The sequence below is a fragment of the Alligator mississippiensis genome, chromosome 4, assembly GCF_030867095.1.
Source record: "Alligator mississippiensis isolate rAllMis1 chromosome 4, rAllMis1, whole genome shotgun sequence".
Taxonomy (NCBI): Eukaryota; Metazoa; Chordata; order Crocodylia; family Alligatoridae; genus Alligator; species Alligator mississippiensis.
The window spans coordinates 182,302,829-182,324,309 of record NC_081827.1 but is presented as its reverse complement, the minus strand read 5'-3'; the positions used below and the strand labels follow the sequence as shown (position 1 = coordinate 182,324,309).

The following is a 21,481-nucleotide window of genomic DNA, read 5'->3' as shown; positions in this document are numbered from 1 at the left end:
AGTCCAGCCCCCTGCCCAAAGGGCAGGAAGTCAGCTGGGGTCATAGGATCCCAGCAAGATAAGCATCCAGTTTGCTCTTGAAGGTGTTCAATGTAGACGCTTGAACCACCTCCGGTGGCAGGCTGTCCAGACCTTGGGGGCTCGGACAGTAAAGAAATTCTTCCTTATGTCCAGCCTGAAACAGTCTTGCAGTAGTTTATGACCATTCAACCTAGTCGTCATCCCTTGGGGCGCTCTGGTGAACAAACGTTCCCCCAGATACTGGTGGTCACCCCTGATAAACTTGTAGGTGGCCATGAGATCACCCCCGAGCCTGCGCTTTTCCAGGCTAAGGATTCCCAGGGCTCTCAGCCTGTTATCGTAGGGTCTGCTTCCCTGACCTCTGATCATGCGTGTGGCTCTTCTCTGGACTCTCGCAAGCTTCTCCACATCCTTTTTGAATTGTGGAGCCCAAAACTGGACGCAGTACTCCAGCTGCAGCCTCACTAAGGCCGAGTACAAGGGGAGAACGATGTCCCGGGATTTGCTTGAGAAGCATCTATGGATGCAAGCCAGTGTTTTGGTCGCTTTACTAGCCGCAGCATCGCACTGCAGGCTCATGTTCATCTTGTGGTCAATGATGACCCCCAAGTCTCTTTCTTCCATAGTGCTAGCCAACATAGCAGTGCCCAGCCTATAAGGATGCTGCAGGTTTTTCTTCCCAAGGTGGAGAACCTTGCATTTATAGGCGTTGAACACCATCAGATTCCGCCCACTTGCTGAGCCTGTCCAGGTCAGCCTGGATCACCCGCCTGTCTTCTGGTGTGGATGCTTTGCCCCAAAGTTTGGTGTCATCGGCAAACTTGGCCAGTCTGCTGCATACATGTAGACAGTGATGCTTTACTGCATATTAAATTAGTCTGATGCACAGTAAAGCATCTCATGTAGACATACCCTGTTAAACTTACTCTTCCAATCAAGTCAGTAAGAGAACCTATCGTTCTCAGGGTACTTAAAAGACACAATCAGGCATAGAACAAGAAAAAGAAAGACAAAATCCAAGACAATCTGCAACTTCCTGTTATTAATGGCAAAAATGGAATAATTTTATTATCTTGAAATGCACTTCCTTAAAAATCTCAAAAGAAATGCATTATACTGATTGTTTGTTTGTTATACATCTGCATGGAGTTAAATCCATCTTGGTCAAAGTATCATATTTACTTCTCACTAAAGGAAACACTGAGTAAATAGATCTATTCACTAAAAAGATTTGCTTCCATTAAAGTACAGTCAAGAATTTATGAATCATTTATGAAATTCTGTGAAATTTTTATTTATTTACCAGTACTATGCATCTACAATCAGTAAAAACAGATGCATGCAGTCTAGCAAAATTATCAGTGTACTTCAAACACTGTAAAAACACAATAGTGTGAAAAGATATACATGCCAAAACTGATTTACTGTTAAGTACTCAGTTCTAGTCTTATGAGCTCCCCCCCATCTCAGTACTTATGAGCTCCTCTCCCTAACTCAGTACTGGTTACCTTACCAACACATACTAACAGTACTTCATTTCACAAGGTACAATTTTCACCCAAATAATGATTATGATAATGCTCCCCTTAACACTGAACTTCCCCATTAAGGTAAAATCATAATCCTGAATTTTGTACCCAGCATAATAGAAGAAATGGAAGTTATTAATACCGCATCTATTTAGTCACCCAAGTACTGCAGTTCTCATAACATTAACAACGCTTCATTTTTAATTTGGCAATACTCTAAGCGTTTACTTTGCATAAAACTAGTGCATCATTAGAGAGCCGGATTTTTAAACAGATGAAGAGCAGCAGCAGACGATGGGGCCTTGCAGGTCACTTTTCTACTGAAGAAATCAGCTTTGTGGAATCTGACTATTTTTGTACTGTGACTATTTTCCACTGTGGACACCAGTCTCCAAACAGAGTTGGTCTGACAAAATACAGACAAGCCCATCTTTCAGAAGTCTCCATACAAACAACAGCACCTGCTTCCCTGGAAGCAATTACACTGAGAACTGACTCAAGAGAGAGTGATTAAGGAAAAAAGCTTTCCCCAAACAACCTGAACCACAACAAAACAAGATAGCATTTTTTCAAAAATCTCTCTGCTGCCTAAAATAATGACCTGTATGTAGGACTATGCAGCAGCACCATCTGGTGACTCCAGCCAAGGCAAGTGATAAATCCCTTTGGGGTGGAATTTCAAATCAGTGCTGATCTTTAGGCAGTTAAAGACTTTAGCATAGTCAAGTCAGCAACATCCTGCAGCGGGGGGCCACGTTAATGGATCTTAGCTCCAAGTGCTTCCAATCAGACCCATGCCACCACCAGAGCCATAGAGCCACTGCTGCCCCTTCCCAACACGCCCCCCGCCCCCACCAATACCACCAGCAACGCCACCACACCATGAAAGCCTCCCAAATCTAGTCCATGGGCCACAGGTTGCCACCCCCTTCCCTAATGTTCTCTTGCCTTATCTCCTTTGTACAGCTAAAAGGGACTGCATTGCTCTTGTGATATTTCACAAGAAAAATAATTCTAAAAAAGTCTAACTAGAAGTAAATCCACTACATAAATCATTTGAAATTGCACAAGAAATAAAGCACAACTGTCACTGAGCCTTCAATGTCAGCAGCTCCTTCCTCTTTCTTGAGAATTATTCAGTCATAAGAGGAGTATGATAGTGCACAGGCCATACTCTTGTTTCAAAGCAACAGAGAAATATCTAGATACATCACTTAATGACTCTAGAGATAAAGACACTGAAGTCCCCAACAAATATACCAAGGGGTACTATTAACATGGCACAAGCAATGTTAGAAGATGTATCCACAGTGACCAAGTAACTCTTAGTGCTAAATTAAGACACTGGGCTTCTCCTTAGATTTCAGAAAAGGGTGATATTACGACAAATTCCATTACACCAGAAGTAAGCCATTTATACAACTACAACCATACTTTAACAACACATTATTTTAATATTAACTCACACATTTACGAAGTGCATTTTTCAGAGACAGCAACATCTAGTGATATAAAACAATGGGTCTCCCACCTTCAAACAGCTATGTGTTGAGGTCATTTAAACAGAAAACAAATGGAAATAGCAGAGGTCCAAGATTAGAATCTATTTACATTTTACTCAAACAGAACCTTTGAAACAAACGGCTGGACAAGTTAAACAGAAGGTAAAGCTCCAGAACTAAATTTTGGATACAATCGGATCCACCCTGCATCATTAACATGGAAGCTATCCTTATGACTGAATGCACCCATCAGCATTTTTAAACGACTTGATCAGTCACCCATTGTTACCGAATGCCCATGTAGAGTCCCTGTTCCCAGACTTGAAGTCACATGCCCCACAGACATTCATACACAGAAACAAGGTCACATGCAACTCACAAGGTAACTGAAGTTGGGCGGCAAGCCCCAATGTGAGCTTCCTGCCCTCCAAAAATTGGCAGCCACTGACAAGATAAAGCAAAAGTCACCAAAGCAGTCCATTTCCCAGTAGACATGTAAGGCACATCATTAATACCATTTGCTTGACTGACTTAGATGAAAGGCCAAAGTGCTAGCTGCCCTTTCCTCTACGGGGGAGTTCTCCACAGGTAAGAGCAAAAAACCTTGACAGGGGAACGTGATTAAGTTTATGGCGCAGCAAGCTTGGCTTTGTTTGTTTTGTGAACAACTAGCTTACTTCAGTCAAGAATAGTGTCTGGTGCCTGTCACAAAGCAAGAAAATGCATGCAAAAAACTTGGAAGACCAACCAAAAAATATATAATCAGCTATATAGTAAAAAAATACCCACATCTCAAAGTTTAGTGCCTTTCACATTACCAAAACTGTAACCTGCTGAAGAGAGATTTAAGGTGATTGTGTTTGCTCAAATACGAGCTTTACTCAAAAGTGAAGGTTCAGAAAGCAGACAAGGTTCTTTGGGTAAATCCAATACCATATTAGATCATCTCAAATAGTTGGAAACATTCTTTTTTGCAAGCTTTCAGGTATAAATACCCTTCGTCAGGCTGAGGAAGCATCTGCAGTTGGCGTGCGTTCTTCCCAGATGGAATGGGGAAGGGTATTTATACCAGAAAGCTTGTAAAGAACTTTTCCAATTATTTGAGATGGTCTAATAAAAGATATCAGATTTACCAAAAGAACCTTGTCTGCCTATACGCTACAGACTATACCCCTGTAAGATTCAGAAAGTGTTCCTGGGAAGAAAAAATGTTTTTCCCACATTTCTCCACAGCTTCAGTTAACAAGACAGAAAGCTTTTTTTTGTTTTGTTTTGGGTTTTTTTTGAATGAATTAAACATTGCCAAGAGAATGGATAACAAACAGGAAGGATAAGCTCTAAAAAGGAAGCTTGCTGTGATGGACCATTTCATGGATTACAAACAAACAAACAAACAAACAAACAAACAAACAAACCAGCATAACTGAAAGACTCCCATCAAAAAACAGAACCTTACACAAAGAACTGAAAGAAGCAAATAGGTGCAAGACCCTTTACTTGGGAGAATTAAGTGGCTTTATGATTTGTTCCCATTACAACCACTTTAAAATTATTAAATATTGATTTGCATCTGAGAACTGACTGCTGGAAAACACAATTCAAAGTGGCATGGTTTGCGAACTCACTTTTCAGTTAGTAACACGCTGATACCATTTCCTAGATTTGCTGGAATTTCACACCTACACACTTGTTAGCTAGTTACAGCATAAGCTCAGAAAATTACAGTTATCTGCATTTAGAGACTGTTTGATAATCTTGGTTTTCTATGCCCGTATTAAGAACAAAACTCAGAGCTATACATCAGGGCCCTGGAATTTAAATATACGATTAACACTGTAAATAAAAGGAAACAAATTCCTTAAGGAAAACCTTTAAGCATGCCAGATCCGTTCCCAGTAGTAACTGCTCTGGTTTGACAAGAGATAAATATTTACAGTCTAGAACAGAGAACACCTTGTGTTGCAATACTAGGAATGCAAGCCTCATCAGTCCTTAATATACTTAAAAGAGCTGGGATTTTTAAGGGTTTGAGTATCTGGAAGTGCATACATTAGACATTTTCCATTTATAGCACTAAAAAGAATAATTGAAGGTAATTATGTAAGGAATTTGTCAAATGTACTGATAATTTGCAACAGATTTTCATGAAAGAAGACCTCATCATTCACAGGATATAGACAATCACTTATGACAAATACATATTCATGGCAATGATTTTGAGTTTCGTTTATCCCCTCACTCATCCCTATTTAAAGCAGCCCCTTAGTTTTAAAATCATAACACTCTGAATTGCAAGCAAATCTAATACCCCACTTTGAAATTCATCTGATTGTGGTTTCTTCCTTCCTCAAATTTAAATCTGTTGGTTTTGGGCCATGTACTCACTTGGAATCCTTTTAGTTGCAGGGCAAACAGTGTCTTAGTCCAACCAGAACAAAAAGATGTCGAGAGCATCCTTCATGACAACGCTAAGAGTGGTCCAAGAACTGAAAGCATAGTACAACTGGGCAGGCCTACCGCCCCACAGGAAAATTCCTTACTCCCACATCAGATCATCTTGTGTGAGCATGTATCACTAGGCATGTCACATACACATACACACACACACACGCTTAATAGGGACCTACCTAAATCACAGTGGAAGCGCACTGCACAGTGGTTCCTTTAATGTTGCTCTTCTTGCCATGCCTACCCTTCCCCACCGCTGACCGGCTGAGAGGCCCTGGCAGCCCTGCCGCTAGCTGCTGATTGGCCAGGAGGCAAAAACCATGGCATATTTAAAGCTACAGTTTTTGCCTTCCACCTGATGAGGAGCAAGCAGCAGGGCTGCCAGGGTCCCTTAGCCAATCAGCAGTGAGGGGAGGAAGGGCATGCAGTAGAGAGCAAGATTAAAGGAGCCACTAAGCAGTGCACTTCTGCCGCAATTTAGGTAGGTCCCTGTTAGCATGCGTCTTCATACTTAGACAAGTACAAAGCATACATGGATCTCGATTTCAAATATTATTGACTGCAAAGGAGGCAGCATTGTCTAGTAGTTATACCATGAGATTGGATACTGAAATCTCTGGATTCTATACCAAACTGTAATCAGCTCAGCTTCCTGTGTTCTTGTTCATTTAGCAATATGCCTGCCTGCGACTCATGGTATGTTTATAAAAAGCTGCCACAAAGATTTTTGTTTTTTCACTCCCCTCCCCCTTAAAAATGTCTTTATATCTTTCAGTGTCCTACTCAGCACAAATAACCTAGTCATTATTACAATGGATTAAACTATGGTTACTCTTTGAACTGAGCACTCTGGTTTGCCTACTGTATCAGGAAAATTTGTTTTTATTCTCCTGGTGGTTTTTTGATGCATTTTGTCTTGCATTTAGTTCTACCTTTATAAAACACAATTAATGTGCCAGTCAGATTCAGATTTGAAAGTTAGCACTGTGAGATTTTTAAGTAAGATTTCTAAAGACTGACAATGGTCATTTAGCCTTAAATACAGAGGTCATGAAAAGAAGCCCTATTTAGTCCTCCGGTATCACTGTCTGCTATTGAATCAAGCAAGTAGAAAGAGTCCTAATGGAACTAGAAAATATCTATACCCAAGCCACTCATATCTGTAGCAAATATTAAATTATGCTTTGTTCTGTATGCACGTGGGCTTGTTTTAATGATTGTTTTTGTGGGAAAACACACTCACTATGCTTAAAAAGTGCTATTGAACATATAGACAGCAAATTCACCAAGCTATCATGACTATCTTTCATATGTTTAAGTGTTATAACTTCAGTCACAAGGTAATAAAGAATTGGCCATTATGGTAAACATGAACTGCAAGATCACTTTGCATAGTAACTAAAGAACAAAGAAATGTTCCCCAACATCAGCAGCTGTTTCTAATATTAATATTGTACACAAAAAACTCAATTCTATTTGCAGAAAGTGATAGAGTGCATGCATGTTTAAGAAAGCTGTCAAATATGAGGCCATCTGCCTTTCAAGATATATTGCTACTGATACTGATGCTATTCATTGTCCTGCATCAATGCTGTTGCTAGCAATGTTCAAGAGGCAAGACTTTTTTGTAATATCTTTTATTGGATATAGGGGGCGAGCTGGGCTACAACACTTTAATCCTACTACAGTATGGTTGATAGTATTATATTCACTGTCCTGTATCAATGCAGCAATACAAAGTTTTTCTTCAACTTTTCTTCCAAGGACACAAAAATATCTAACTTTTACTCTAGGGAATAGCAAGCTTGATTATTTTTTAATCACTGTATGGGCTAACAACATCTTTCACTACCACAATTTTGAAGGTAGCAATTCTTAGCTTTTTTTTTTTTTTTTTTGAACCTAGGAAAGAGATCCTTTTCTCAAACACTAAGAAAGGGGTTCTCAATCCCCGGGCCATGGTGGGTCAGTTGCCAGTCCGCGGTACAGTCAGCTGCCAGACCAGAAGTGGCCACAGACTAACAAGCCATGGCTTCTGCAGGGCTTGCGGCAGCACAGTGTCTGGCCCACCCCCTCGCCCGGGGTGGGGCGTTATCCTTACCTGTCTGCCGACCAAAAATTAGTCACAGTCAGCTATGACTGCTGGGCCGCAGCATAAAATTTTTGGGAAGCCTGCACTAAGAGATTCCAAACAGTGATGTTTTAACTCCATGACATAATTCTTCATTCTAAAGATATTGGGAACAAACTGAAGTACAAACTGTACCCAAAGTGGAAAGCAATTAATTTTTGTAACATTAAGAGAAAAAAAAAAAAGTGTACTAGCAAACAGGTAGCTAGTTTCCTTCAAAAAGGACTTGGGTAGCATGCTGTAGAGCATCTCATCCAAGTAGTAATAAAAGCAAAAGGAAAGGTAGGTGGTCGAGCTCCTGCCCTCCTTCAAACCTCTCAACAGGGGGAAAGTTCATGCCACTCCAATGGGCAACACTATTAACTTAGCTTCTCTCCCTCCTTCTGAACATACTTACAAGCTTTGTGGCACATACAGTTTCTGACAAGTGCCTGTATTGGTTCAGAACTGCTCTACCACCATTACCCAATAAGCCGATCACTTCTGGTGGTAGATAAAGGTTGAAAAAAGCTTTTGCTTTCAAGATTTTTTGTTGGATGGGGAAGGAGGAAGAGGAGGAACAGAGAAGATAAATTCCTAGCATAAGGAATCCATTCCAGGAGACTCACAGCAAACAAATAAAAGAAACAAGAGGATGATACACTAAGAAAACTGAGATGACTCCATGTCTGTTTTCAGTCTGCTAGATATGAAAATAAATCTTAGCTTGGGTTTCTCTTGGAGAGATTGAATAAATGCCAGAGAAAGCATTAAGGGCATGGGACTACCTGAGAATTCCAAACACAATCTTTCCTTTCCTCCACTTACCAGACCTCTTGATCATCAAAACACTAAAAGATACAAAGTCTAAGTCTTTGGGCACAATTAGTAACATATTTCTGCACTCAGACCAATACTTGGTTGAAGCTGGCTGGCCAGTGTCAACAGCAACAAAATCAAGTTTTCGAGACTTCAGTCAGTTTTACTGCTGCAGGCCAGAGGTTTGTAGAAGCAGTGGAACTATTTTACAAGAACCAATCTGTCCTATTGCTATTTGGGAAACTTAAGAGGCAAAACAAAAAACTCAAGCCCTTTAAAAGTTTGAAGTAGTGAAGGACTGTACTCTCTGCACCAAAGCCAGGGTATGCAGCAGAAACACTGAAGTTAACAAGAAAGTAGCTGGTTTCACTATTCATCAGAGCACTGACACAATGCAGTTTACTTCATTCTTAAAAATGACATGCTTTATTGGGGGGGGGCGCGCGCGCGGGGGACAAAAAATAGGAATAAATTACACGCTGCTCCTTACCTTATCCTGTCTATGTCCACGATACCATCCTACATACCGTCCCAAGAAGACCATTATGAAACATAGGCTCCCTATCTTTGGATCATATTGGTAGGGTTATATCTGACTACATCTCATTTTCCAGTATCCTAAAGGGTTCTGATGAGGTATTCTCAGCTAAGTGCTCAGTCATTATCTTACCCAAGTGCAAGATTTGCTCTGGGCCCTCTTTCATGTGGGTCACCTGCTTGTAGGATCCTGGTACATCTTTCAAGCCCTACCTTGTGTACCAGTTAAGCCCTTAAACACAGAGAAGCCATGCCTAATAATTAAAGTAAATTCCTTTCACTCTCTTGAATGGATAGCTCTTAATTAGTTACATAAGGAGAAGTATTTAGGCATTTATACATTTTAAAAAAATCCACCATGCAGGAAAGTTAAAATCTTACCTCTGAATACTCTTTTTGTGACCTTCCATATTGAAGAATCTGAACTCTGGTGTGTTCCTGGGAATTAGATAACCTTTAAGTCGTGACAAAAGCTGAAAACAAGAAAGGAAGTTCAAAGTGAAAGATCATATAAATGAAAAATTGAGTACCAGTGCACCTAATCCTTCCCCTTCCACATGATCAAACATTCCCTAAAAGCAGAAAACCATACTTTAATTTTGAGGTTCCAGGCTTCAGCTATACCCTCCCTCCTTCCCCACTATACATACAAGCCTCCACTAAAACTTAAAGTTCTCTTAGTTCTTGAATCCACTGTTAAAAACGAAAACTGTTTCAGCAAAATGCTTAAAAATCAAGGCAAATATGCTCCCTAATTAAAAACTCACTTTTGACTTGGCTATGCTATACAAATTTGGACAAAAACAAAATGGGCAGTTACACATTTTAGAGGGAACTATGACTAAGTGAGGACTCCATCTTGCACATCACAAGATTCATCTCAAAGGGCGCATCTACATATTGCTGTAGCATGCTTTATGGCTATCACGCAGGTCTACATGTGATTGCCAGCTATGTCACCATAGCGGTGCACTTCCCTGGTATAGTACACCACTATGGCAACATAGTGGCAAAATCCAACCATGCACTGCACGCATGGTGCAGTAACCACCCATACTGCCTGGTGCTTTAGTACTTCCAAAAGGACGTACTAAAGCACAGCACTGTAGCAATGTCACCATATGGTGACGTGTAGACACACAAAGTGTAGATCAATTACCAACACCCAGCCAGATAACTCTGCAGTTCCTAATGGGAAAAAAGTGTATTTCCCTACAACCATAATTCAGGCCATCATACAACACAACTAATTTACTGTATTAGACCTAAACATCCATGCAACAAAAGCATCCAAATTGCATAAAAATATATGCAATAAAAATATTGCATATAAAAATAAAATATATGTTTATAAAAACAATGTTAAAAGCAGAAAATCTCAACATGAACATTTTTTATACAGAACAGACCTAAAGTGCTTCTGTAAACAATATTAGCAGAGATATAAAATGTAATTTATGACACTGTAACTACATTAACCAAGAGTAGAATTTTGTATAAATTGTGAGATTAAACCTATAGTAAAGTGCAGTTAAAAAAAATAATTCAAGAGGAATTTATGATCAACAGGGAAGCTTGAAGAACATTAGGGAAAAGGTTTGCCTGACTAGCATTCCAGTCTTTCCTTTCAGTATTAAGGCTCATGTTTTAGAGAGCTCTCAATAATATACTACATTTGGTACATGAGTTTGTATGTATTCAAGCTTGCAATACAGAAAGCTATTAGTTGGAAAGTAATTACAATGTTAAAAATTCAACACGGACTTCAGTGCAGGATAAGAAAGGATGGGGACCTATATTGGTTAGGAAAATTAACAGTGTAATCTGACTCGCCCATACTAATGACAGGCCTACTACAAATTAATATTTCTCAAAATTCAGTTAGTGCAAATTCAATCAGGAACCCAAAGTTATTTTGTCCATTTGACAAGTCTAATTTAGTTTAACATATAATAAGTGTATACTAGTAAGTGTTCTGGCACTAATTTTCGATTACATTTACAAAAAGGTTAACAGGACCTCAGTACAGTAATGTTAAATCTTTGCTAAAGGAGGACAAAGCTATTTTTGTACTTATCCAATTTTTATTGTAAGTGTGAAAGGGAGGTTTAATCAGAAGCTAGTGTTTTCATCAATATGAAAATGCCTTCTTAAGAAGCCAACACCATACCGTGTTGCCATCATTGTTTCCTGTGTAGAAGTTGTACTCCTTGAAAGAATTTGTAAAAAAAATAAATAAATAAAACCAAAAATATTCTGTTTAACTCTCCCATTTCAATGTAAAGGTTTATAATAAAATTATATCCCTTCTAGACAGACAAATACATGCATGGAAGATCTGTAGGAGGTCAAGCTTGAGAGAAAATGAGAAGTTCAACACACTGTCAAACCCATTCTTGACAGCCACATTGCACCTGAGGTGCTGTCTTGGATATGCAAGTTCAGCAACTCCTGTTAGGCAAATGAAGGAAAAGGGGATTCATTGAATGTCTCACTATATATATATATATATATATATATATATATATATATATATATATATATATATATATAGTCTTCGAGAAAATAAATTCCTTTAAAGCGAACCTATTCACTGTCATCTTGTCTAGATTTGCTCCTGGGTTACCAATATGACAAACTCCTTGCCCTCCCCCACAGATGTTGCCTTCAACTTAGACCTCTTAAGTATTACTAGCAAAAAAATGAAAGGTTTCAAATATTCACCTTTAAGTCTTCAGCTGATACAAATTACTTTTGGCTCCATGGCTAACAAACTTAGAAATTAAATCATCTTTGGTTGCCATGGGTAACTAAAATTTGACCAGACTAAGGAGAGGTTCCTTATTAGCCACTATGGCAGCTGATGACCCAAACTTACTAAAGTCCTTATTTTTGGAACAAAGGCTTAATTACTAGGGCTGGGCGAAACAGCAGTTTCATTTCTGTTTTAGATTTGGCCATTTTGGAGGGACAGTGATTCGTTTCGGTGTTTCGGATCGGGAGTTTTGACGCCATTTCGGTGCCAATTCAGAGATTTGGATCGGTTGGGGATAGGTAGGCACAGCCAAAGCAGTTGCAGGTTCTCCCGTGGCTCCTCTGGCTGCACCTGCCTCTCCCTGGGCAGGGGGAGCCATGGGAGAAGCCCTCATGGCTGCTCTGCCCAGCCCCAGCCTAATCCCAGCATTTCAACAAAAAAAAAAAAAAAAGCCCCGTGTAGGGCAGAGGAGCCATGGGGGCTTCTCCCATGGCTCTCCCAGCCTGGGCAGAGGCAGGCACAGCTGGAGGAGCAGCAGAAGAAGCCCCGATGGGTACCCTGCCTGGCCACATCCCCCACCCCAGCCCTGGCCTCCTGGCCCTTTTAAAAAAGCCCTGCACTCACTGGCTGCAGCAACAGTGATCAGGGCCTCTGAGGGTTTGTGGCAGAGTCCCCTGTGTAGCATAGGACCATGGGGATTGCACCCCCCGACCCCAACGCTTGGCAACCCCGTGGTAGCTGCCACATCATGTGGGTACAGCGTGTCTCAGCAGGGTGCTGTGCACTATCTGGGAGCTGGGGTGGCTCCAGCAGTTAGCTGGAGCCCAGCACCATTCAGCCCCAGCTCCTGGGCAGCGCCCTGCTGAGCCACACTGCACTCATGCCACGGGATGCCAGGTGGGGGGAAATCTGTCATGAGCCCCCAGAAGTCCTGATCGCCATTGCTGCAACTGGTGAGCGCGGGACTTTTTTTTAAGTGCTGGGAGGCTTGGGCCAGAAGGGGGATAGGGCTGGGCCGAGAAGTCACGGAGGCTTCTCCCACGGCTCCTCCAGTTGTGCCTGCCTCTGCCCCGGTGCGGGGAGCCATGGAAGAAGCCCCTACGGCTGCCCTGCCTGGCCCCAGCCTCCTGGCACCTTAAAAGGAGAGATGCAGGGCTGTGCCAGACTATTCCCAGGGTAGGTGGGTACCTCCAAAATGTTTCAGATGGTTTCATTTAATTTTGGAGGTGTTTCAGAGTCTTCCATTTTGTTTTGGATTCGGTGTTTCAGGTGCCAAAATGGGCTGAAACACCTCCAAAAATGAAACAGCTGCCAAAATCTCACACAGCCCTATTAATTACCAGAATAGCAGGCAAACTGTCATTCTGGTCTGTGACCCTTCCCTGTTCCCCCAAATCCTTACATATTCGTTATACACATTCTTTCAAATCAGGACAACATTCTAAAATAGTTTTTCACCAAAACTACTTTCAACAATACCTCCACTGAGAGAACAAGAGGGAAACGAGGAATGACCCAAGGAGCATTCAGTAATGAATGCCGTGATAAAGGTAGGCCAGACAGAAATTCCTTGCAAAAAGTACACTAGACAAACTCTCCAAGGGGCCTTACAATCCATTTTTCTCATGGTTTCTTCTGTTACTGTACTGCAGCACCAGCTTCCACCCCCCCCCCCCATACTTCAGTCATCACCTCTAATGTACTGGCTCATCAACATGACTTAGACAAGCACAAACAAATCTAGCCATCCCTCCAGTTCAGTTTTCTGCTCAACAACAACTGACAATAAAACCAATTATTTGGACACCATAAAAAACCCTTTCATCCAGAGTACTTGAATACCACAGAAGTGGCAATGATGCAAGAACCTGAAAAGAACAGGACAAGTAAGCAGTCTTTTCCATCCCATTCTACAGAACTTGGTGGGGGGCAAAAGTCGAGGGTTTGGTGGTGGTGGCCAGGAGGCTTCAGATGTGAACTAAAAGGAAGGAGAAAAGATTCACTGCTTCTAATTCTTCAAGCACACAGGTCCAACACTTCTGCTGTTTTTCAGCTTTCAGCAAAGTAGCAGTAAAGTAAAAACCAACCCAAGTTTTTCAGATTTCTATCTGCAGCAATAAAATGGAAAAGGATCACGTCAACTTCCATATGTCAAGACTTGGGAAAGCTGGGAACAGGTAAATAGCAAAGCAATTCTTCAGAGAAATGGACCCAAAACTGAAGACTGGCACACTCTTTCAGCATCCAGAAAGTATGGTAAGGAATACAGGGAAAGGTGCCCCTGCTCAGTGCCCTCTAAGTTTTTATCAGTTTAAGTAAGCACATTTACTCCTTCAGCCACTAGCCTTTTCCCACACCTCAGCAACAGTGTGCCTCAGGTGGACATTTCTGAGTACACCCTATCTACCTGCCCCCTCAAGGGACACTATACTTGGAAACATGCCCATGAGGCCATTCTGGGGTTGTCCCTTGCACTGGAAACCAATGTTTCTAAAGTGTCCACGGACGGACACCCCAGAGGAGTTGCACCAGCCTATTTTCAGATTTGGAAGCATATAGCAGCTATACAGAGGGCCTGCTCAAGAGCACCTTGGCTAGGATATGCCAGTACCCAATATGTGGCTTCGTGGATCAAAGAGATTGAAATAAGACGCACACAAGGAACAGAGAACACAGAAGAGGAAAAACTGCATTTAAATGACAGGAGAAATGAGTAAGTGGAATGAAGACACAGGGATAGAGATGGAGAGGAAAGAGAGAAAAAGCATAGTAAGGGCAACTGACTGAAGAACACTTGGCAAATATTTAATGACCATATGCCATTCAAACAGCATATTCAATTAATGTGTTTGTAGTTTCTGACCAGCAGCAAGACAAATACCATTCAAACAAGCTACTTCTGATAGATATTGCCAAATATATTATATGACTGTTTTCCTGCTATATCTGGTCACACTAGCAAATCATATTCCAAAGGTGTGTTGAACTGATGTTATATACTGAGTTTAGTTGAATTAGTCTCAAATGATATAAAGCAATTTTATTTTATTTTTTAAAAATGCACAGGATGTTGCAGCACAGATCTTCACCTAGGCACACAGCTTTAGTCCTCAGATCAGTAAATATCCAATTTACCATGGACTGCTACTTGGAAACAAAACCTCCCCTTCAATTAGTCAGCAAGGCATCCCAGTGCATTTCAAAAAGGTCTATTTAGGTGAGCCCTACTCCACAATGGAGCATGGTTTGCAACTGCTATTCAGCAGCATCTTTAAGGATGCTAAAGTGGCAAAAAAATAAGTGCTGGACACACCCATCATTCAACCCACCAGGATCTAAGTGTATGTCATATCATATCAGCACCATGTCCTTGAGAGAAGGGCATATGATATAAATGAACTGATTTTACAGACTCACAGCAGTAAATCATTTTTACTTAAAAAGTCTGAGATAAGCATGTGTTTGTCAGACCAAAAGATTTGAGATTTAGGTTCAGAATGTACCCTTAAAGAAAGAAAAAACCTTGCTAACTCCTCACCTCAAAACTCTGAGGACACTATAAAATTTGACGAAAAACGCTGAATGAGGAAAAAAGTTACTCCTAAAGCAGAACATTTGTTTTCATAAACTATGTGCATGCGCTTTTGTATGCAAATGTCTAACATTCTCAGTCTACAAACTTGGCCCTCAATTCTATAGTTTACAACATGCAGGCAGACACATGAGCATTGTACCTCCTTTGCACTGAAAACTGCAAGAACTAAAGTCCTAAAGAGGACATTTTAGATACTGCACATCCTTAAAAGAGAGAGACCCATTCCCTCAAGCCCAAACAAAGGTTAATAGTCTACTCATTAAAGACAAACGGAAAGCCATTTGTTGCAAGTGAGGGAAGGACTTTAAAGCCACCAATTTCTGTAGAATTTAAGCTCTTGCCTTTTAAATGGAGTCTGTATCTCTCACCCTTATGGCTGAAAAGGGTAGCCCAGTGCTAGAAGAATGAAACCCAATTTGAATTTTTGCAAGTCTACAAACAGGCAGCTCCTGTGACTGCCTATATTCACAGTAGCAAGAGTGAATCAAACAAGAGAACAGGCAGTTTCCCTACTGTAGTGTGCACCTCTTAAGTACAAGTGAAACTCACAAATCAGATAAATTGAAGCTGGTGCTGGTGTTTGATGCTTCAGAAGGCTATAAAACTTCAAAGTCAGAAGCCAAAATGGAAGACTGAGGCTCCGTGCATCACTTGGGGATAGAAACCTAATGAAGTTCAAATGCTGGGAAACAGTCAATTGCTTTTAGACATCTCTACTAAAGTCCTCACCCTCACTCACCCCTAGGTAGTAGCCTGGTATATTTTCCAAGTTGACTAATTTGGAGATTCAAATAAGAATCCGATCCGCATTTTAAGCTGGCACTGAATAACCTCCATTTTCTTTGTGCACTATGCTCTATCGAAAAATTATGTATGAATGAATTCTAACACGCACTGATGCAGTTAAGAATAATATTAAACTGTTTGAGCCAACTTGACTATTGGAAAAAGTAAGCCACTGTGTTAAAACAAAGATCATTGAAACTTTAGTAGATAGGAGAACAAAATTTACATGATCAGTACCATCAGAAGTTGTGTTTACAGACTGAGCCATTTTCTAATTTTGGCTGATTAGTACCTCGTATAGGACAGCACTGTTGGATTCAACTTTCACTACAGTACTATTTTGTTCCTAACCCTATAAAATTCTCTTGTTAAGACGTGCCTGGTTATATTTAGTTTAGGTTATCCTACCAGTCTATTGAAAAATCTTGCCCCACAGACGCGCAGTTCTCCCAGTATGTTCACACTGAACGCAGCAAAACAGTGCATTTCAAATTTGAATTTTTTATTTACCAACCCTATTTTAACTATCTGCCCCCTATTAAAGTAACTGACAAGTCTACCTTGTATTCCAGTGCAACTCTCAGAATATATGTTTTATGTTGGCTTAATCCACTTCATCTTTCCAACTCAAGATGCAGAAGCAAAATTAAATACTGGACCTGGAGGATGGCAAGTGGCTTTTAGACATCCACAAAATAAGGGAACACATCAAAATTAAGAAGAAGAAATGAAATTGGGAAAGAAGCACATGTCCATCCAAATGGGAAAATGCACAAAACCTGGAAAGGTTGCCTCTTACACATTTTGTTTTATACAAAAACTGGTGGTTGCTAAAACTTACTCTAACTGGGTGGCATTTTACATTTGGAAATGTAATTGAGTGAACATGTTGCCATGGTTACAGTGGAATTCTGCAATAACTTTGTTGCCTTGTAATTGCTGTATATTTGTATACAAGCAGCTGAGCTTTCTTAATTCAATGCCCCCTTAACTCTTTCAGACAGGCTCCAAATCAACCACCATAGCTTTTAGGTTGAGAACTACAACAGCAACTGAAACACCAAAAACTAAACACTCAAAGCAGCTCCAGATCATATTACAAAAAAAGAAATACTGTAAAAAAAAAAATAAAAAATAATAATAATAATAATAATAATAATAATAATAATCAGATTACTACATAAATGCTAGTGGTGTTCCTTCACTTCTAAAAAACGTTGCCTTTTAGAAAGAGGCTTCCTCTTTCTTAGGTAATTAACTTCAGATAGCTACTGGCCACAATAAAGAGCACTTTGACAGTAGTAAACACAGCCTGTGCAAGGCACTTTTGGCACTATAAAAACAGCAGTAAATCAGAATATATTCCAGCAGCTTTCTTCACTAAAATTTAATTTCACCTATGGTGCAGAAGACCAACGTAAGATTCGGCATGTCACTGGGATCTCACACTGGAGTGCAGAGACTGCAGGGACTGGAATACTGCTAGGTCTCCAAACGAACTCAAACCATGCAGATAGCCATATTGGAGATGAATTCATAGAAAGGAACTGGTGTCTGTGGCCCCCAGCATGACAATGTGTTCCCTGAATCCAGGCATACAGATGGCATTCACCTCAACAGACAACCCAATCATCTGCAGAATTTACTAAAGCTCACCTCACCTTAAACCACTAAGTAACTTGATGGTAATAAATGTACCATTAAATCCAGTAAGTCAACAATTTAAGTGACAAGCCTAATTTCTGCAAACCTTGACATTAAAGCTGTCACAGCAAATCTATTGACAAACTGCTAAAACAACAAGAACCCTTCAGTGTCACGCAGGCATGTACATGAGCTACATAATGCTATTACAAAGGTTTTAAAGAAAAAAAAATGGATCAGGTTTACCACCCTCCAAATGGTACAAGGTAGCCTGGTATAATGTCAAGTAAACTGGCATGTAAAAAAGTGAAAAAGCTTAAGATGTCATGCTGCATTTGCCATGCCACAAAAATGCGAAGATAACATTTAAGAAGCTCAAGTGTTGCACAGTATCTTTCCTGATGAATTCCTGCAGCATAAACCCACACACAACTGCTCAGCAACACCTCCCTTCTCTCTGCTCCAAATACATTATAATTAATTTTTTTAAAACTATGACATGAAAATTGTTGCACAAATCCAACACTTCAGAGTTAAGAGTAAAATTCCCTTCTGATTGCACAGCAATTTCGGGGGGGGGGGGGGGGGGGGGGGGGCAGGCACAGGCCATAAGAGCCTGTGCTTACAAACATTAACCTAAGCGGGTCCTAATCCTGTTCTTATGCACTTTACATCAGCAGCACTGCAACAGTCCAACTACATTTTGAAAACGCAGTACCTGAAACACAAGCTTTGTTTTTTTTCCTCTATTGGCTGAGCCAACTGCGCCGGCGCTTGCCAATCAAAGAGCGGCTATTTGCTTGTCCACTTGTCATCCAAGTGGACAAGCAAAACGCTGCCCGGCTGGCTTGGCAGTGGGATTTGCAATGAGGAAATGAAATACACCAAATATTTTTCCCCTATAGCAAAAGAACCCAAAAAAAAAACAAAAAAAAGCTCCCCCCCAACCCTGCATTTGCCAAGTCACAGACTTTGTGACTTTGACACCCGGCAAAAAACCATTTAAAAATAAGAAGAACCAGGGGCCCCAAGTGACAGCAGCCTTAGAAATCGCTTTTAAACCATGCCCAGTAGCCCCGGGCATCCTCTCCCCCAAACCCACTTCACGAGCTGCTGCAGGCGGCGGCGGGAAGAGGCAGAAAAAACAAGTTCCGCTGCCAAAACCCTCCAGGCTCTTCGGCACCTCGTGCGAGCCCACCTGCCCGGCCCTGCGGGGAAGCGGGGTCCTGGGACAAGCCCGATGGGGTTTGAACCCGGAGGCTTTTTGACCGTGACTGTAAACAACTGGGCGGGCTCCGGCCCCGGCGGGCGGGAAGGAGCGGGCCCGGAGCGGGGGGGACCAAGACCCTACCCAGCCAGCCCGCCCGCCCGCGCATCCCCGCGGCAGCCAGACACACGGACAAGCGCGCCCGCCCGTCCTCCCATCACCCAGGGCTGCTCCGCACCCGCAGGGATCGCGGCCCCGCCCGGCTCGGCCGCACTCACCGCTGCCCGCATCCCTCCCGCGCCCGCTCCCGCCGCTCTTAGCACCGAGGCGGCAGCGGCGCTGCTCTCCGGGGGGGAGGGGGGAGGAGCCGCAGCGCCGGGGAGAGGGGGGCGGGACTTGCGGCAGCCCCCGCCCCACCCGCCTCATTCACAAAAACCCCGGCCACGCTAAGCCGCGAGGGGGCGGACCACGCCGCTCCGCGCCGACTGGGCAAGCCAGGCGTCTGTCTCGCCAAGGCCCACCCCCGGCCCCGCTCCTCCAGCCCTGACTGGCCAGCCACGGCCGCCGCGCCCTGTTTCCAGTCGCGGGCAATCAGAGTCCAGCTCGAAGCTTCGAGCGGCTTAAATGCACCCGCCACTGCAACACGCATGGCTCGGATTGGATGCGCTGTCCGTCCATCACTCTCTCCTTTCCCCCTCCGCGGCCCCGCCCCGCCCCGCCCCGCCCCCCCTCCGGACCCTCGGCGTTTCACGGTCGGAGCAGAGAGAAAAAAACAGCCGGGTGGGACCGATCCCTTTAAGGGCCCGGCGGCCGGGATCGGCCTTCCTACAAGTCAAAGCCGGAGGACAGAAACACCCGAAGTCTTAAAGGGGCCGCGCAGCGGCTGCCTGCGGGCAAAGGCGGGCGCAAGGCGCGGCGGGCAGGGCGCGAGCGGCAGGCACTGACCTGGACGGCGGGCACGGGCCCCGGGAGCTGGAGCGGGTCACGGGGAGGGCAGTGGCGGGGGCTGGCGCTGACACAGCGGCGCGCGCGCCACCAACGGACTCAGCCCATGACGGGATCCGCCATCTTGGAATTTTTAGCTGGAAAGTCACGTGCTCCGACCATTTTTTCCCTCAGCCAATCGCGGCGCGCGGGCTATTTATAGCAGCAGCTCCCGCCCCATCTCCCTCGGGGAGTGCGGGCGGCGGGGGAGGGGCTGGCGCTGAGCCCAGGTCCCCGCCCCACCATCTCGACTAGGCCCCCAACCCGCCCCGGCGGCAGGGTCCCTCAGCGCTTCCCTGGCCTTCGCCCCTGGGTGCTGCTTGAGCTGAGCCCCCGCAGGGCTTCCCTGGTGCATTGGGGCTGTGGCCCATGGTGCGCCCCTTGGGCATGTCCAGGATTTTGCGAAGGGCACAGGTGGTGAAAGGCGCTGTCGAGTGTAACGTGGCGCACAGTCTCTCGAATGATAGAAAATGAGAACCAGAAGGGACCACGGGAGGTCACATCTGGCCTGTCTCCTGCTCAGAGCAGAGCCAGCCCCAGCTAGATTGTCCTGGCCACAGCATTGTGTAGCCAGGGCTTCAAAACCTCCAAGGATGGAGAGCCCGCCGCCTCTCGGGGGTGTCTGTTCCAGTGCTGTACTGCCATCTTCATCAGAGGTCTTCCTTTACCCACAAATAAAAAGAAACTAGATGCTCTGCTCGTAGGCCAGGGGCCTGGGCCAGTGTTTCCCGTTTCAGGTGGAAGCAGAAACCAACAGGACTTCGTAGGAGTCGGTTACAAACCACCCGCAGGGCTGGGAAAGAGCAGCCTAGTTGCCAGAGGCAGAGACTGGGGCGGCAGAGTGGCTGAAGAAAGGCCAGCTTGACTGGGGGAACATTAAGACCATTAATGAAGAGAGAGGGTTGTTAACACCTAGGAACAGGTTTAGACGGGATGAGGTAAATTGTAATAAGCTGTGAATTTGCTTGACAACCTAGCTGCTGCCTGAGGTGCCAATGCTGCTGCCAGACAGTTGGCTTTAAACTCTGGGTGGAGCAGGAACCAACATGCAGCATGACAGCACCGCTGTACCCCTCCCAGACACACCCCTAGCCTGCCCTCCCTCACCATGTGTGTGTGGCAGGTTTGACAACCTTTTATCAACTTCCAGGGATGGCGCAGCCCAGGCTGCAAAACCTTATTGCAAAGCTAAGGAGTCCCACATGCCTCCATTCATGAGAGTGCTGTTTCTAACCAGCACATGCTCAATGATGCCGTTGACTGTGAGGTTTGGCACCTTTCAGTTTCCAGCTTTTCTCCACCACTGTGAGGCCTTGGAGCTCGCTTTACTTGAGAGCTGGGACTCATCCCAATGCCTGAATCCAGGAGCTGAGGCTTGAACCAAAGAAAGCATGAAGTATGACAGGTCTCAAATTTGCAAGAGGTGATCTCCCTATGGAGAGGTCGCTGCTGCTCTCCCGCCTAGATAGAGGTCAGACAGTGTTTACCTTCTGGGGAAGAAATCTAGGACGACTGATATGCCTTATGCATTTGGATGAAGCTTC

General features: G+C 43.4%; 1 protein-coding gene across 8 annotated transcripts in view; it reads right to left on the bottom strand.

Annotated features, from left to right (window-relative positions):
• HDAC4 (histone deacetylase 4) overlaps positions 1 to 20,072 on the bottom strand; it is a 426,792-nt gene extending 406,720 nt beyond the window's left edge. For 6 of the 8 annotated variants that reach the window (XM_019492145.2, XM_014594242.3, XM_019492150.2 and 3 more), the window contains exons 1-2: positions 19,899 to 20,071; positions 9,348 to 9,439 (exon numbers count right to left, since the gene is read on the bottom strand). The gene's annotated coding sequence lies outside the window, so the exon portion shown is untranslated. Of the gene's footprint in view, positions 1 to 9,347; positions 9,440 to 19,231; positions 19,311 to 19,898 lie in introns of those variants that run through there. The other 2 variants (XM_019492149.2, XM_019492146.2) reach the window with 2 other exon arrangements.
• Positions 20,073 to 21,481: the final 1,409 nt, after the last annotated feature.